This window comes from Microcaecilia unicolor, chromosome 3 (genome assembly GCF_901765095.1).
Source record: "Microcaecilia unicolor chromosome 3, aMicUni1.1, whole genome shotgun sequence".
Taxonomy (NCBI): domain Eukaryota; kingdom Metazoa; phylum Chordata; class Amphibia; order Gymnophiona; family Siphonopidae; genus Microcaecilia; species Microcaecilia unicolor.
The window spans coordinates 467198749-467215048 of record NC_044033.1 but is presented as its reverse complement, the minus strand read 5'-3'; the positions used below and the strand labels follow the sequence as shown (position 1 = coordinate 467215048).

Genomic DNA, 16300 nt, shown 5'->3' with positions numbered 1-16300 from the left:
TGCTTCAGTCTTCACCGAGGAAGATATGGGAGAGTACCAGTGCCAGAAATGGTATTACATAAGAATAGCCATACAGGGTCAGACCAACAGTCCATCTTGCCCAGTATCCTGTTTCCAACAGTGGACAAGCCAGATCACAAGAACCTGGCAGAAAACCAAAAAGTGGGAAAAAAAAAAACACAAGTGGACCTCTGGGAACAGGACAATGGCAGATCTTTATTGAGAAGACCCAACACAGACCATATTTCGGTGATCAAACACCTGCATCAGGGGTCTAACAAACTGAAAAAAATTAAATTAAAACCAATATATCATAACATAATACACATAAAACATTAAAATAAAAAAACTATTAGAGTATACCTTGCATACAAAATACATTAAAAAAATTTTTAATATATACAAAAATTCATATTCTAAGTAACAAAGACAGGAAACATAAATTACAAAAATTGAGACTTAACATATAAAATTCAAAGGAATCATTCAAAACACAATGCTGTCAAGAGATAACATCCTCAACCTTAGAGAATTGTGAAAGGTAGTATGTCCAAGCTCACCGCAAAAAAACTGCAGTTGGTTTAGATGCAAATCCGCTGCAGGATTGTACTCCAAAAATAAGAATTACAATCTGTACTGATCTTAATCAGATTTAAAATGAAAAGACTTAAAAGAAACCTCCTGATAAAAATCATCATAAGTAACAGCCATGCCTAAGAACATTTAAAAAAAAAAAAAAAGAAGAAAACATAGTCAGAAAAATAAGATCTTTTGAAAGTTATGGGTATATTGTTATAAAGATGCTCCAATAAGCATTACATAATATGCGTGCTGTGCTTAACATAGATAGCCCAGGATTACAAAAAGTACAATGTTACCAGATGGGATAGAGAGATAGAAACAAGCACTATGGGATTGAATCAGGTGAACCTAAGTAATATACATTTACACCGTGCTAAACTAGAATTACATCTCGTTAGTACAAAACTTCATTTGTACTCGCATCGGAATAGCAGTTCTGAATGATATAAACACAGAGTTTTACCTCTCTTGCCACGGAACAAAATGCTCTCACTTTTGTTAAAAGAATGACTACGATTAAACAGACAAAAGTGTATCAACCTTACAATAAAAAAAAAATCGTAGTGTTGTTTAAAAACGTATGAAGTGAAATCATAGATTCAAACCATACCCATGTAAACAGACTAAACTCCTTATTCCTGTCGTGTCAATAGTTGCTGTCCGAAAAGACCACCAAAATTTAAAAATGAAGCTTGCTCAAATAAACGGTAAATAGAGGAGGTGAAACGTCAAAAATGACGTAACCAGTAGGCTCACATGCCACTGAATATTCATAGCAATTTAAGTGAGTAGCAGACCTACTCAGGGACTGAAATGTTTAAAACGGCTATAATTGTGGCCGCTGATGTTAAAACAAAATGGTGTATTCTGATCTAGATAGTAGCTTCTACTCTATCATTTTATATATGAACCAAGCCTAAAACAAATCTGTATAAGCCAAGATGGTAACAAAATTAATGAAGCAAAATAAAACCAATGACTTAGTAGCCCCATGATAGTATGTATTTTGTAAGAAATGCTAAATCACATACAAAGAAATGTCCAGCACAGCATAATAGGAAACTTTTATGAAAACCAAATTGATATTCCAATATACAAAACAGCTATATGTATTATCATGCATATTAATAGGAGCATTAACTGGAATAAACAACATAAATGAGCAGTGCAGTTACATCACATTTAAACTGCATATATTATAGAAACTTAAAGATACAGTACATTTTGAAATTAATCAAAGAATGACTAAAATTTAATTCAGCATTTAATCCTACTGGAGAAACTGTGTCTAATTCAAAAATGAGCCTTCGCTCATGTTGTAACTTCAAAACATACTGTCATGGGGCAACTAAGCCACACACACACACATTTGTTTTTAAATAAATATATCTATATACATATAGATATAGTTTTTTGCAACTTCTTAGATACCTGATGAAGGCATTTGGTCGCCGAAAAACGGCCTGTGTTGGGTCTTCTCAATAAAGATCTGACAATGTCCTGTTCCCACACATCTTGTGCTTTTTTTCTGCTTTGATCGTTTGGTGTGTTTGGAACCCTCTCTTTTATTGGCTTCGTAAACCAAAAAGTGGCAACATTCCATGCTTCCAATCCCAGGGTAAGAAGTACCTTCCTCATGTCTGTCTCAATAGCAGACTATGAACTTTAACTCCAAGAACATGTCCAAACCTTTTTAAAACCCTGATACGCTAACGCGAAAGCTACATACCTGTAAAAGGTATTCTCCAAGGACAGCAGGCTGATTGTTCTCACTGATAGGGTGACGTCAACGGCAGCCCCAGAACCGGAATTCTCCCTAGCAACAAAGAGCTTGCTAGCCTCGCGCTCCCGTGCGCATCGCGCATGCGCGACCGTCTTCACGCCCGAACGCGAGCGTGCTCCTCAGTCCAGTAAAAAGCAAAGAAAGGGAAGACACAACTCCTAAGGGGAGGTGGGCGGGATTGTGAGAACAATCAGCCTGCTGTCCTCGGAGAATACCTTCTACAGGTATGTAGCTTTCACTTTCTCCGAGGACAAGCAGGCTGCCTGTTCTCACTGATGGGGTATCCCTAGCCCCAGGCTCACTCAAAACAACAAACATGGGTTAATTGGGCCTCGCAACGATGAGGACATAACTGAGATTGACCTAACTTATCCAACTAACTGAGAGTGCAGCCTGGAACAGAAAATAAATGGGCCTAGGGGGGAGGAGTTGGATTCTAAACCCCAAACAGATTCTGCAGCACCGACTGCCCAAACCGACTGTCGCGCCAGGTATCCTGCTGTACGCAGTAATGAGATGTGAATGTGTGGACAGATGACCACGTCTCAGCTTTGCAAATCTCCTCAATAGTGGCTGACTTCAAGTGGGCCACTGACGCAGCCATGGCTCGAACATTATGAGCCGTGACATGACCCTCAAGAGTCAGCCCAGCCTGGGCATAAGAGAAGGAAATGCAATCTGCTAGCCAATTGGAGATGGTGCGTTTCCCTACAGCCACTCCCCTCTTGTTGGGATCAAAAGAAACAAACATTTGGGCGGACTGTCTATGGGGCTGTGTCTGCTCCAGATAGAAGGCCATGCTCTCTTGCAGTCCAATGTATGCAGTTGACGTTCAGCACGGCGGGTATGAGGACGGGGAAAGAATGTTGGCAAGACAACTGACTGGTTAAGATGGAACTCTGACACCACCTTCGGCAAGAACTTAGGGTGAGTGCGGAGGACTACTCTGTTATGATGAAACTTGGTACAAGGAGCATGAGCTACCAAGGCTTGAAGCTCACTGACTCTACGAGATGAAGTAACTGCCACCAAGAAAATGACCTTCCAGGTCAAGTACTTCAGAAGGCAGGAATCTAGTGGCTCAAAAGGAGGTTTCATCAGCTGGGTGAGAATGACATTGAGATCCCATGACACTGTAGGGGGTTTGATGGGGGACTTTGACAAAAGCAAACCTCTCATGAAGCGAACAACTAAAGGCTGTCCTGAGATTGGCTTACCTTCCACACAGTAATGGTATGCACTAATTGCACTAAGATGAACCCTTACAGAGTTGGTCTTGAGACCAGACTCAAACAAGTGTAGAAGGTACTCAAGCAGGGTCTGTGTAGGACAAGAACGAGGAACTAGGGCCTTGCTGTCACACCAAACGGTAAACCTCCTCCATAAAAAGAAGTAACTCTTTTTAGTGGAATCTTTTCTGGAAGCAAGTAAGATTCGGGAGACACCCTCTGAAAGACCCAAGGAGGCAAAGTCTACGCTCTCAACATCCAGGCCATGAGAGCCAGGGACTGGAGGTTGGGATGCAGAAGCGCAACCTGGTTCTGAGTGATGAGGGTCGGAAAACACTCCAATCTCCACGGTTCTTCGGAGGACAGCTCCAGAAGAAGAGGGAACCAGATCTGACGGGGCCAGAAAGGCGCAATTAAAATCATGGTTCCAGAATCTTGCTTGAGTTTCAGTAAAGTCTTCCCCACCAAAGGTATGGGAGGATACGCATATAGGAGGCCCTCCCCCCAATGAAGGAGGAAGGCATCCGACGCTAGTCTGCCATGGGCCTGAAGCCTGGAACAGAATTGAGGGACCTTGTGATTGATCTGAGTGGCAAAAAGATCTACCAAGGGGGTGCCCCACACTTGAAAGATCTTGCGCACTACTCCCGAGTTGAGAGACCACTCGTGAGGTTGCATTATCCTGCTCAACCTGTCGGCCAGACTGTTGTTTACGCCTGCCAGATACGTGGCCCAAAGAAACATGCCATTCCGGCGAGCCCAAAGCCACATTCTGATGGCTTCCTGACACAGAGGGCGAGATCCTGTGCCCCCCTGCTTGTTGATGTAATACATAGCAACCTGGTTGTCTTTCTGAATTTGGATAATTTGATAGGACAGCCGATCCCAGAAAGCCTTTAGAGCGTTCCAGACCGCTCGTAACTCCAGAAGATTGATCTGAAATCGTCTTTCCTGGAGGGACCAATATCCTTCGGTGTGAAGTCCATCGACATGAGCTACCCACCCCCAGGAGAGACGCATCCGTAGTCAGCACTTTTTGCGGCTGAGGAATTTGAAAAGGACGTCCAGGGTCAAATTGGATCGAATTGTCCACCAATGTAGGGATTCGAGAAAACTCGTGGACAGGTGGATGACGTCCTCTAGATTCCCGGCAGCGCCTGGAGCTCTGACACCCGTCTCGCCGAGGTAATGGCCACTAAAAAGACAGCCTTCAGTGTCAAATCTTTCTCTGAAGCACGCCGAAGCGGTTCAAAGGGAGCCCCCTGAAGGGCCTTCAATACTAACCCCAGGTTCCAAGCTGGACAAGGTGCCCGCACGGGAGGACGGAGCCGAAGCACCCCTCTAAGAAACCGTGCCACATCTGGATGAGCAGCTAAGGACACGCCTTCAACCTTGCCACGCAGGGAGGCCAATGCTGCCACTTGCACCCACAGGGAATTATAGGCCAAGCCTTTGTGTACACCATCCTGCAAAAAGTCCATAATCAGCGAGACAGGAGCCCGCAACGGAGAAAGCACTCTTGAAACACACCACACTTCAAACTGGCGCCAAATCCTGGCATAAGCCACGGAAGTGGAGCGCTTACGGGCCTGCAGGAGAGTGGAAATTACCTTATTTGAGTAGACTTTATCTCTCAATTGCGCCCTCTCAATCACCATGCCATAAGACCAAAGCGGCAGGCGTCCTCCATGGCCACCGGACCCTGTGACAGCAGGTGCGGAACCAGAGGTAACGGAAAGGGAGCCTCCAACAGCATCTGTCGAAGGTCCGCATACCAAGGCCTCCTGGGCCAATCCGGGGCGATGAGCACCACTTCTCCTGGATGCAGCTGAATCCGCAGGAGCACTCGCCCTATCAAGGGCCACGGAGGGAAGACATACAGCAAGCCCAGGGGCCAGGGTTGAGCCAAGGCATCCAACCCGGCAAAGCGAGGATCCCTCCGTCTGCTGAAGAAGCACGGGACTTTGGCATTGGAACTGGTCGCCATAAGATCCATCACTGGCTTGCCCCATTTGGCACATATCTGCAGGAATACATCGTCTGCTAGTTCTCACTCCGCTGGATCGATCTGATGCCTGCTTAGATAGTCGGCTTGCACGTTGCTCTGACCTGCAATGTGAGCTGCTGACAGGGACTGTAGATACAGCTCAGCCCAGTGGCAAATTTGTTCGGCCTGCGCGGCTAGAGCTCTGCACTGAGTGCCGCCTTGTCGATTTATGTAGGCCACTGCTGTTGTGTTGTCCGACATCACTCGGACAGCCAATCCTTCCAGGGTCACTTGAAAGGCCAGAAGAGCCAGAAACACCGCTTTCAACTCCAGGCGGTTGATAGACCACTCCGACTGGTCGGGCGTCCACAGACCCTGGGCATGCTTCCCCTGGCAATGTGCGCCCCAGCCCTTCAGGCTGGCATCTGTCACCACTAGGCACCAATCGGGGAGCGCCAGCGGCATTCCCCGCCGCAACATGCTGTCCACCACTCCATACTGAGGCGGGCCGCAGGAAGCCAAGAAAATCTGCACTGATAATCCTGAGATACTGGAGACCATCACTGAAGTACAGAATACTGCAGAGGTCTCAGGTGCGCTCTCGCCCATGGCACCACTTCCAAGGTGGCCGTCATCGATCCCAACAGCTGGACAATGTCCCAAGCTCGCGGGTGGGGCATCCTCAGGAGCAGACGGACCTGATTCTGAAGCTTGCACCACCTTTGCTCAGGAAGAAACACATAGCCCGAGTCTGTGTCGAACCTGGCCCCCAAATAGTCTAGAGATTGCGAGGGGATCAGGTAACTTCTGGCCATATTGACGACCCAGCCCAGAGATTGAAGGACTGAAACCACTCTGGCTGTAGCTAGATGACTCTCTTTTTCTGAGTCTGCTCTTATGAGCCAGTCGTCTAGGTACGGGTGAACCCGGATACCACCATTACCTTGGAGAAGGTTTGGGGAGCTGTGGCGAGGCCAAAAGGCAAGGCCTGAAACTGGAAATGTTTTCCCAACACCACAAACCGCAGAAACTTCTGGTGCGGGGGCCAAATTGGTATGTGCAAGTAAGCTTCTTTCAGGTACAGAGACGTGAGAAACTCTCCTGGCTGTACCGCCGCAATGACGGAGTGCAGGGTTTCCATGTGAAAATGCCGCACTCTTAAGGACTTGTTTAGCTCTTTTAAGTCCAGGATCGGGCGAAAAGACCCGCCTTTTCGTGGCACCACAAAGTAAATGGAGTAGCGGCCTAGACCTTCTTTGGCGGAAGGCACAGGGGTCACAGCCCCTATCTGGCACAGACTGTGCAAAGTCTCCTCTACCGCCGCCCGTTTGGCAGCAGAACCGCATCGGGACTCCACAAACACGTCTCTCACCGGGGCATCGAATTCTATTCGGTATCCGTCTCTGATCAAGTCCAAGACCCACTGATCTGTGGAGATTTTGGCCCACTCCTCGAAAAAGAGGGAAAGTCTTCCTCCGATGACAGGAAACAAGGAGGGGGCCGGCGCACCATCATTGAGAGGGTCGCCCCTGAACTCCAGGCCTTGAAATGGCAGCTGCGGAACGTTAGTCCGAGCGAAAGGAGTTTCTCTGCTGAAAGCAGACACGAGAAGTGAACCCAGCAGCACGCCCGGGGCGGTACCTTCTAGCTTCATGGAAGCGAGGTCTGTAAGAGGAGCGGACCGCCTGACCCTTAGAGGAAGGCTTCGGCCTATCTTCGGGCAAGCGCTGAGGTTTGGAATCCCCCAGGCCTTTAACAATGTTTTCCAGCTCCTCACCAAATAGGAGAAGGCCTTGAAAGGGCAACTTCACCAACCTTTGCTTAGAGGCCATGTCCGCCGCCCAATGTCGTAGCCAAAGAGTGCGGCGAGCCGCCACTGCTACAGCCATTTGTTTAGCCGAAGCTCTGACCATATCATAAAGGGCGTCAGCCAAAAAGGACAAGGCCGACTCCATCCGCAGAGCCACTTCAGATAAGGTCTCCGCTCCATCACCGGGCTGTTCCACTGCCTGCTGTAACCAAGCCAGGCAGGCTCTAGCAGCATAACAACTGCATGCAGACGCCCGAACAGTGAGACCTGCCAAATCAAAGGACCGCTTCAGAGCTAAATCAAGCCTACTGACTTGAATATCCTTCAGGGCACCACCTCCTTCAACAAGGAGGGTAGTTCTCTTTGTCACAGCCGTGACCAGGGCATCCACTTTAGGCATTGCAAAGCGAGCCAAATGTTCCTCACTCAGAGGGTATAATTGCCCCATAGCCCTGGCAACCTTCAAAGGTCCCTCGGGGTCAGCCCATTGAGCTGAAATAAGCTCTTGGATGGAGTCATGCAAAGGAAAGGCTCGAGCAGGCTTTCTGGTACTAGCCATCCTTGGATTAACAGAGGAGGCCTTGCCACTCCCAGGATCTTCAATCAAGAGGGCTTGTAAGGCATCTGAAATAAGCGCTTGCAGCTCCTCGCTGTGGAAAATCCTCAGCGCAGACGGATCATCAAGCTTCTGTGGCAATTCTGCACCCACTCTGGCTCCTCAGCCCAAGAAGTTCTGCCAGACCCCTCAGAATCCTCATAGCCCGACCACGGGGGGGAAAAGGGGGGTGCGCCACACTCAGAAGGGGAATTAGCCCTTCTGCGTTTATCAGGAGGATAAGAAACAGGCAAAGCCAACTCCAAAAGGCCAGGATCAACCGGGGGGGGGGGGGGGGGGGGGGGGGCAGGCAGAGGGTCCGAAGATCCCTGTGGAAGAGCTCTTTTAAGCATGTATGCCCTATGCAGCATTAAAACAAAATCAGGGGAGAAAACCGCTCCCTGACCGCCCGGATCCTGCCCAGGGCTATCAGCTCTATTATTAGCCTCACTCAGAGGACCCCCCCCCCCCTCCCCCCGGATTCAGGGCTCTCCGTCGTAACGGAGGCCACGCCATGTGGAAAATCCAAAATGGTGTCCGCTGCCAGCTCAGAGGGCGAAAGATCGCCACTCGCCATGCTCGGACCGGCTCTACCGTCTGTACAGCACGAATTACAGAGCCCCGCTGCTGATTTGCGCTTGCCACATTTAAAACAGTGCTTTACAGTCTCCGCAGCCATCACCGAAAACGGCGGTAAAATTAAAAAATGGCGGGTTCGCGCCAAAAACGTCCCGATTGCGGGCCCACCCCGGAGGAGTCAGAAAACACTCTTACCTCACTAGACCGAGTATCACAGCTCCGGTCCTGCAGAAGAATCTCAAGAAAAAAAAAACCTCTTTTCCAAGATCGCTACGCTAAAGCGCGACGTGACTAATAATTTTTTTTTTTTGTTTTACGCTGTGAGGAAAGCAGAGGCAAAAGAGGTAAATAAAATCACTCCGGAGGCTCAGATAAGTGGGAAAGGCAGGGAAAGGCGAACCAATGTGCCTGCATCCACTGAGTGGGAAAGGACAGGGAAAAGGAAGCTAATATGTCCACATCCACGGGGGCATGGATAAGGCAGGGAAAGGGCTGACTTATGTGCCTTCAAAGTGAAGCTGCTATAGCCTCTAACACCCCGACTAACAACTGGAAAGCCAGGCAGATTTTTGATGGAGCTCGAAGAAGCTGCAGCCACCCTGCTTGGGGAGATAGAGAATACTGAAGAGGCAGTGGAGCTAGCTAGCCATGAGGCACTGTGAAAAGTTGAGTGCTCTCTATCTCCCCCTGCTGGTTGATGGACACAACCCATACGTAATGGCTTCATCTGCTTGATGACAAGGAAATGAACATTTAACCATACCCTCTGTTTTCTGTCCAATAACCAATTCCTAATGCACAAAAGAATATTGCCTCCTATCCCATGACTTTTTAAATTGTTTCAAGAGTCTTTCATGAGGAACACTGTAAAACGTTTTCTGAAAATCTAGATACACTACATCAACCGGCTCACCTTTATCCACATGTTTATTCACGCATTCAAAGAAATGAAGCAAATTAGTGAGGCAAGACTTCCCTTGGCTGAACCCATGCAGACTCTGTCCCATTAAACCATGTTTATTTATGTGTTCTGTAATTTTATTCCTTATAACAGTTTCCACTATCTTACCTGGCACTGAAGTCAGGCTTACTAGTCTAATTTCCCAATCACCCCTGAACCCCTTTAAAAATTCAGCATTACATTGGCCATCCTCCAATCTTCAGGTACTATGGACAATTTTATTGGCAGTTTGCTGACCTGCTGTTAGTAATATGTAATTCTATGCTTGAGTTCTTTGAGTACCCTTGGAAGTAAGCCAGGTGATTTACTACTCTTTAATTTGTCAATTTGGCTCAGTATGTCTTCCGGGTTCACCGAGATTTCTTTCAGTTCCTCCGCATCCTCACCCTTGAAAAATCATCAGGATCACTGATTTATGTACACTCACTTTAAACCCCCCCACCACCCTTCCAAAACATTTGAGTTCTGCCAATGTTATCAGTAATAAAACCAGTGGTCATGCCACATGCAGTAAGAAGTAATTTGCAGAAAGTGCCACTTTATGTTCTTGACCGCCACAATATATCCCCAGGAAATCTCACTTCCCCCTAAGATTTTCAGCCAAGGGTTCCACTGATAAAGCAACGAAAGAGAGGAGGGCAGGAAGCTTTGTTGAGTTCCCATCTAGATTTTTAGTTTTTATTTTCTATTTATCATCCACTTGCCTGGATACACTTTTCTTTTGGAAAGACTGAAAGGATAGCTACAATTCAAAGGACAACTATCATAATGGTACATGGCACACAAGGGCTACACAAAGAAGCCTAAATAACTCTTAATGTGTATTCTAGAAAATAGTTGACTAGTCGTATTGTAATCTTCCTATTTCTATCTACTAGTATTTAGTAACAATTAAAAGTGCATAACTACATAAGTACATTAAGTATTGCCATACTGGGACAGACCGAAGGTCCATCAAGCCCAGCATCCTGTTTCCAACAGGGCCAATCCAGGTTACAAGTACCTGGCAAGATCCCAAAACAGTACATTTTATGCTGCTTATCCTAGACATAAGCAGTGGATTTTCCCCAAGTCATTTAAATAATGGCAGATGGACTTCTCTTTTTGGAAGCTATCCAAACCTTTTTTAAACCCCACTAAGCTAACTGCTTTTACTACATTCTCTGGCAATGAATTCCAGAGCTTAAATTACACGTTGAGTGAATAAATATTTTCTCCAATTCGTTTTAAATTTACTGCTTTGTAGCTTCATTGCATACACTCTTGTCCCAGTATTTTTGGAAAGAGTAAACAAGCAATTCACGTCTACCCGTTCCATTCCACTCATTATTTTAAAGACCTGTATCATATCTCCCCTCAGTCGTCTCTTCTCTAAGCTGAAGAGCCCTAGCCAATTTAACCTTTCCTCATAAGGAAGTAATCCCATCCCCTTTATCATTTTAGTCGCCCTTCTCTGTACCTTTTCAAATTCCACTATATCTTTTTTGAGATGCGGTGACCAAAATTGCACTCAATAATTGAGATGCGGTCGCACCATGGAGCAATACAACGGCATTATAACGTCCTCATTTTTGTTTTCTATTCCTTTCCAAATAATACCGAACATTCTATTTGCTTTCTTAGCTGCCGCCACACACTGAGCACAGAGCTTCAACGTATCATCAACGATGACACCTAGATCCCTTTCCCGGTCAGTGACCCTAATGTGTAACCTTACATGTGGGAAAGAGGAACTCGAACTAAGCATCACTTTGCACTTGCTCACATTAAACGTCTTCTGCCATTTGGATCCCTAGTCTCCCAGTCTCTTAAGGTCCTCTTGTAATTTTTCACAAGCCTCTTGCGATTTAACAACTTTGAATAACTTTTTGTCACCAGTAAATTTAATTACCGCACTAGTCACTCCCATCCCTAGAACATTAATGTTAAAAACCAATGGTCCCAGCACAGACTCCTGCGGAACCCCACTATCTTCCCCATTGAGAATACTGACCATTTAACCTTACTCTCCGTTTTCTATCTTTTAACCAGTTTTTAATCCACAATAGTACACTACCTCCTATCCCACGACTCTCCAATTTCCTCTAGAGTCTTTCATGAGATACTTTGTCAAATGCCTTTTGAAAATCCAGATACATAATATTGACCAGCTCATCTTTATCCACGTTTGTTCACCCCTTCAAAGAAAAGTAACAGATTTTTTTCACTTCACTTTGTCTCATTAATCCATGCTTTTGAATATGCTCTGTAATTTTGTTCTTTACAATAGTCTCTACCATTTTGCCTGGCATCTAAGTTTGGCTTACCAGTCTATAATTTCCCGGATCACCTCTGGAATCTTTAAAAAAAAAAATAAATCTGTGTTACATTAGCCACCCTCCAATCTTCCATGTTTGATTTTAAAGATAAATTACATATTACTAACAAATAGTTCTACAAGTTCATTTTTCAATTCTATGAGTACTCTGGGATGAATACCATCTGATCCAAGCGATTTGCTACTCTTCAATTTGTCAAATTGTGCCATTACATCTTCCACATTTATAGAGATTTCATTCAGTTTCTCTGACTTGTCAGCTTGTAATATCTTTTCTGTGACCAAAAGACAAAATCAGAATATAAAATTAAAATATGGGAGACTCAGGGGTAACAAAAACAGAATTCTATAATCCATGGGTCAGATAAGGAGAGTGATAAAAAAATGAGTAGGATCTGTGATAGCCAGCTATGCAGGAACAAATAGGCAGGTTAAGAGATACTTATCTGGCAAGAATGTCACTAGATTACAAAGCAGAAGAGAACAAATCCACATCAGAAGAACAACCAAAAATAGCAACAAATATCTTCAAGTTGTGTATCACCAAAATAAATGTGTCAGGTCAAAATATTTTGCAGGCCATATATATACCTGAACAGGCAACTACAAATGGTGCTAGTAACCAATAGTGGCCTTAATGCATTAAGGACATGATGATCAGTTTCCTGGGAAATAATGCCCCAATGATCAAAACTAATAGCTTACAAATTTATGCACACTATTAGTTTCATGGGATACTTTTGCAGGAGGATTGTGCCTGGGCAGGCGCCCAAGGCACAATTCTCCCACAGAAATTGTTTGACAGGTCCTGTCAAACTTAGCCCTACACGAGAGCTGGAGCTCCAGTGGACCTCCAGACCCCCCTACTCCACCGCACCCTCCCATAACAAACAAAATGCCTAGTGATCCAGCGGGACCCTAGCTGTAGTCCCCCAACCAACCCCAGGCCCCCCCCCCCCCCCCAATACAAAAAAAATATCTGGTGGTGCAGTGGGACCCTAACTGTAGCCCCCCTCCAAGCCAACCCAAATCCCAATTCCCCCCATACCTTAAGGCAGGTGGAGGGAAGCAGCACTCCCTCCATCTGCAAGTACCACTTACAAAATGGTGGCGCCCTGTCCGATGCAATGAAGAACGAGAGAAATCTTCTGCCTCTACAACCAACAACAAAAAACTCAAAAGTGAAAAGAGCCCCGCTACCAGCGAGACCCAAACACTGCACTAGCCACTGAGACTGCACCACAAACCATGAGATCGATCACCGGTACCCCCCAGGTGTGTCTGATCATCCCAAAGGCCCCCCAGGAGAGCTGCCAATCCCCCAGGATCCAACATATTGCAACTGAGAAATTCAACTAGAACACTGATCACGCTGGCAATGTGTGCTGTCGACAGCATGTATAGGTTCCTCTCCAATCAATGACACAAGAGAGCAGCCTCCAACACCAGGGCCACGCTTCCTGTGCCGCCCTGTTTGTTGATGTATGCAATCACTGTGCATTATCATTAACTGGGATTTATTATCCACCATTATGAAGAGATTCACCCAAGGCACCGTCAGACAGAACCCTAACGGCCCTGTCCTGCAGGACATCGAGGAAAGCTAGAAGGGCCTTCCGCACTGCCCGCAACTCCAAGTGGTTTAAATCGGCAAACATGCCTCCACCAGATACCAGAGCCCCTGCACCGTCCTAACCAGGCAATGAGCCCCCTGCCCAAAAGGCTGGCATCTGTCATTGTCACCACCACCCAGTCTGGGGTATCCAAGGACACTCCCTTCTGTAGGATGTCCGGATGCAGTCCACCACCGCACACCGACCCTAGCTTGCACCATCCATGGTCATACTCGTTGACCAAAGGAGGCCACCTGCGTGAACAGCGAAAGCTGGCGGTTCCGCATGTGCAGGCGAGCCCACAGAAGTACCTCTAAGGTAGCTGCCACGGAGCCCAACACTTGCACATAATCCAAGGCTCTTGGAGCAGACAGCTGGAGGTGATGGGACACCTGGAATACAGTTTCTGCTTGCGAACCTACGGAAGAAAAACCTTCCCCACTCTCATATCAAACAGCACCCTGAGGTACTCAAGGGTCTGTGAGGATTGAAGTTTGCTCTTTTTCGAGCTTAACCACCCAATCTAACTCCCGCAGCAGTTTCGTCACCTGCACACTCTCCTCCTCCGACACACAAATGAGCCAGTCATCCAGGTAGGAATGAGCTGATGCCCTCCTTCCGCAGAAACGTGCAACGACCATCATAACCTTGGAAAAAGTCCGGGGCAGCATCGCAAGCCGAAACAGCATGGCTTGAAACTGACAGTGCGTGCTGAGGATCACAAAGCGAAGAAAACACTAATAAAGCAACCAAATGGGAATATGAAGGTACATCTCTTTGAGATTCAGAGATGTCAAGAATTCCCACCATCATGGAACGAAGGGTCTCTGTGCAGAAGTGTTTCACTTTCAGGGCTTGTTGACCCGCTTGAGGTCGAGAGCAGGATGAAAAGAGATGCCCTTTTTGGGCACCTTGAAATAAATGGAATAAGCTCTTTGGCCAACTTCCTCTAGTGGAACCACCCTCACTGCCCCTAACCGGAGCAGCTCCTTGAGGATGGTGTGAACCGCCAGAACCTTAGCAGGAGTTTTGCATGAGTATTCCAGAAAAACATCCAGCAGCATTCAAACGAACTCCAGTCTGTAGCCATCCCAAATGACCTCCAAGACTCACTGGTCTGAGGCTATCTTTGTCCGCTCCTCCAGAAAAAGCGACAAATGCCCTCCAAAGGACAGCTCGGAGGAATGGACTGACACACCATCATTGGGAAAAGTGGGAGGCCTGGGCCTCCCGGAAAGCAGAAGCTGCTAGGTGCCTGTTCCCTCGAAAGGGCTGCTGCTTCTGCTGAAAATGCGACCACTGAAACAAACCTGACTTCCCAGGATGCTACTGCCGTGCCTCCAAAACTGGGAAAGGCGCGAAGATGACTTCGACTTGTCCTCCAGAAGCCGCTGCCCCTTGGAATTCCCAAGTCCATGAGAATCTTTGCCACATTGTTCCCAAACAAGATCTGTCCCCGGAAGAGAAGCTTCGCCAACCGCGCCTTAGACACTAAATCCACAGACCAATGGCGCAGTCAAATCCATCTCCTAGTGGCGACGGCCAAGAACATCTCATTCACCAAAGAAAGTCTGCACCACAGGCAAGACCAACCTCCAGTGAATGCAGGGACTGCAGGCAATCCTCCCTTGCACAGGCTCCTTGCATCCAACCTAAGCAGGCACAAGCCACGTAGGAGCTACACACAGTAGCCTGCAAACACAATGTGGCCATCTCAAAAGACAGCTTAACGGAGAACTCCAACCTCCGATCCTGCACATCTTTGAAGACCATGTTGCCCGCCACCGACAAAGTGGTCTTCTTAGTGACCATGGTAATAAGAGAAACTACTCGCAGTAAGCAAAACAACTCCAGATCCATGGGCGGTAACAGCTACAGCTTGGTCATAGCGATAGCCACCTGCAGTCCCACCTCCATGGAGTCCCACTGGTCCAAGATCAGAACCTACATGGCAGGATGAATATAAAAGGTCCCTGGGGGCTTTTGACCCTTGACATCATAGGGTGTGTCGTCGCCTCCAAAGTGGGCAGATCCGGCACCGAGATCTTAAGCCCACTCGAGCACATCAGAAATAAGAGAGGACAACTCCTCCCTATGGTATAACCGACCACTTCAGGGTCGTCCCCTTTGTCCGAGGACAGTTCCCTCTCTTCCAATGGTTCCACCAACAAGCACCTCGAAGTCACCGACTCCCAGTTCTCTAACCCCAGGCCTGAACCCAGAGAGATCTCATCCAAATCCCGGACCGGTCCTAGACATACTCTCTTCAATTCCAGTACCACTCACACCCTTATAGGGGCCACACGACAGAGGCTTCAGCAAAAAGGCTTTAAGCATCAAAAACAAATTTGAGGGGAAAAGAAACATCAGAAGGCTCCCCACCCCCCTCAGCAGCCACCCTCTTCCCTGTTCCCCTCCAACCAGGACACTGCAGGGAACACTTCTGCTACCCGCGCTAATAGTTGTCCTGAACCTACGAAGATGACGTGTCAACATGTCCAATATGGCGGCCACAAACCCACTTAAACTGCTGGGTCTGCAGAACCTGCCAAAACTGACTACAAACTGGCCTCTGACTCGCTAGAGCGTGGGGCTGAAGAACCGCTAAACTGGGGAGAAACACATGAGCAGGCAATGCATACCCCTGACACTGCTCTCTGGGATCCACACTGGGAGCAGCGCTTTACAGACTTAGCCAGCACAGAAATCCCCAGTGAAAGGAAAAAAAGCTGCACTCACAAGGGAGCAAATCGAGGCAAAGAGAGAGCACTCCCTGACCAACAAGCAGTCAGCCTCCAAAATCCAATGCCCACATGTGTACCCAGATGCTGAGCCTTTTTAATT

General features: G+C 47.1%; 1 protein-coding gene across 1 annotated transcript in view; it reads right to left on the bottom strand.

The window, feature by feature from the left end:
• PHF3 (PHD finger protein 3) overlaps positions 1–16300 on the bottom strand; it is a 264231-nt gene that overhangs the window by 235547 nt on the left and 12384 nt on the right.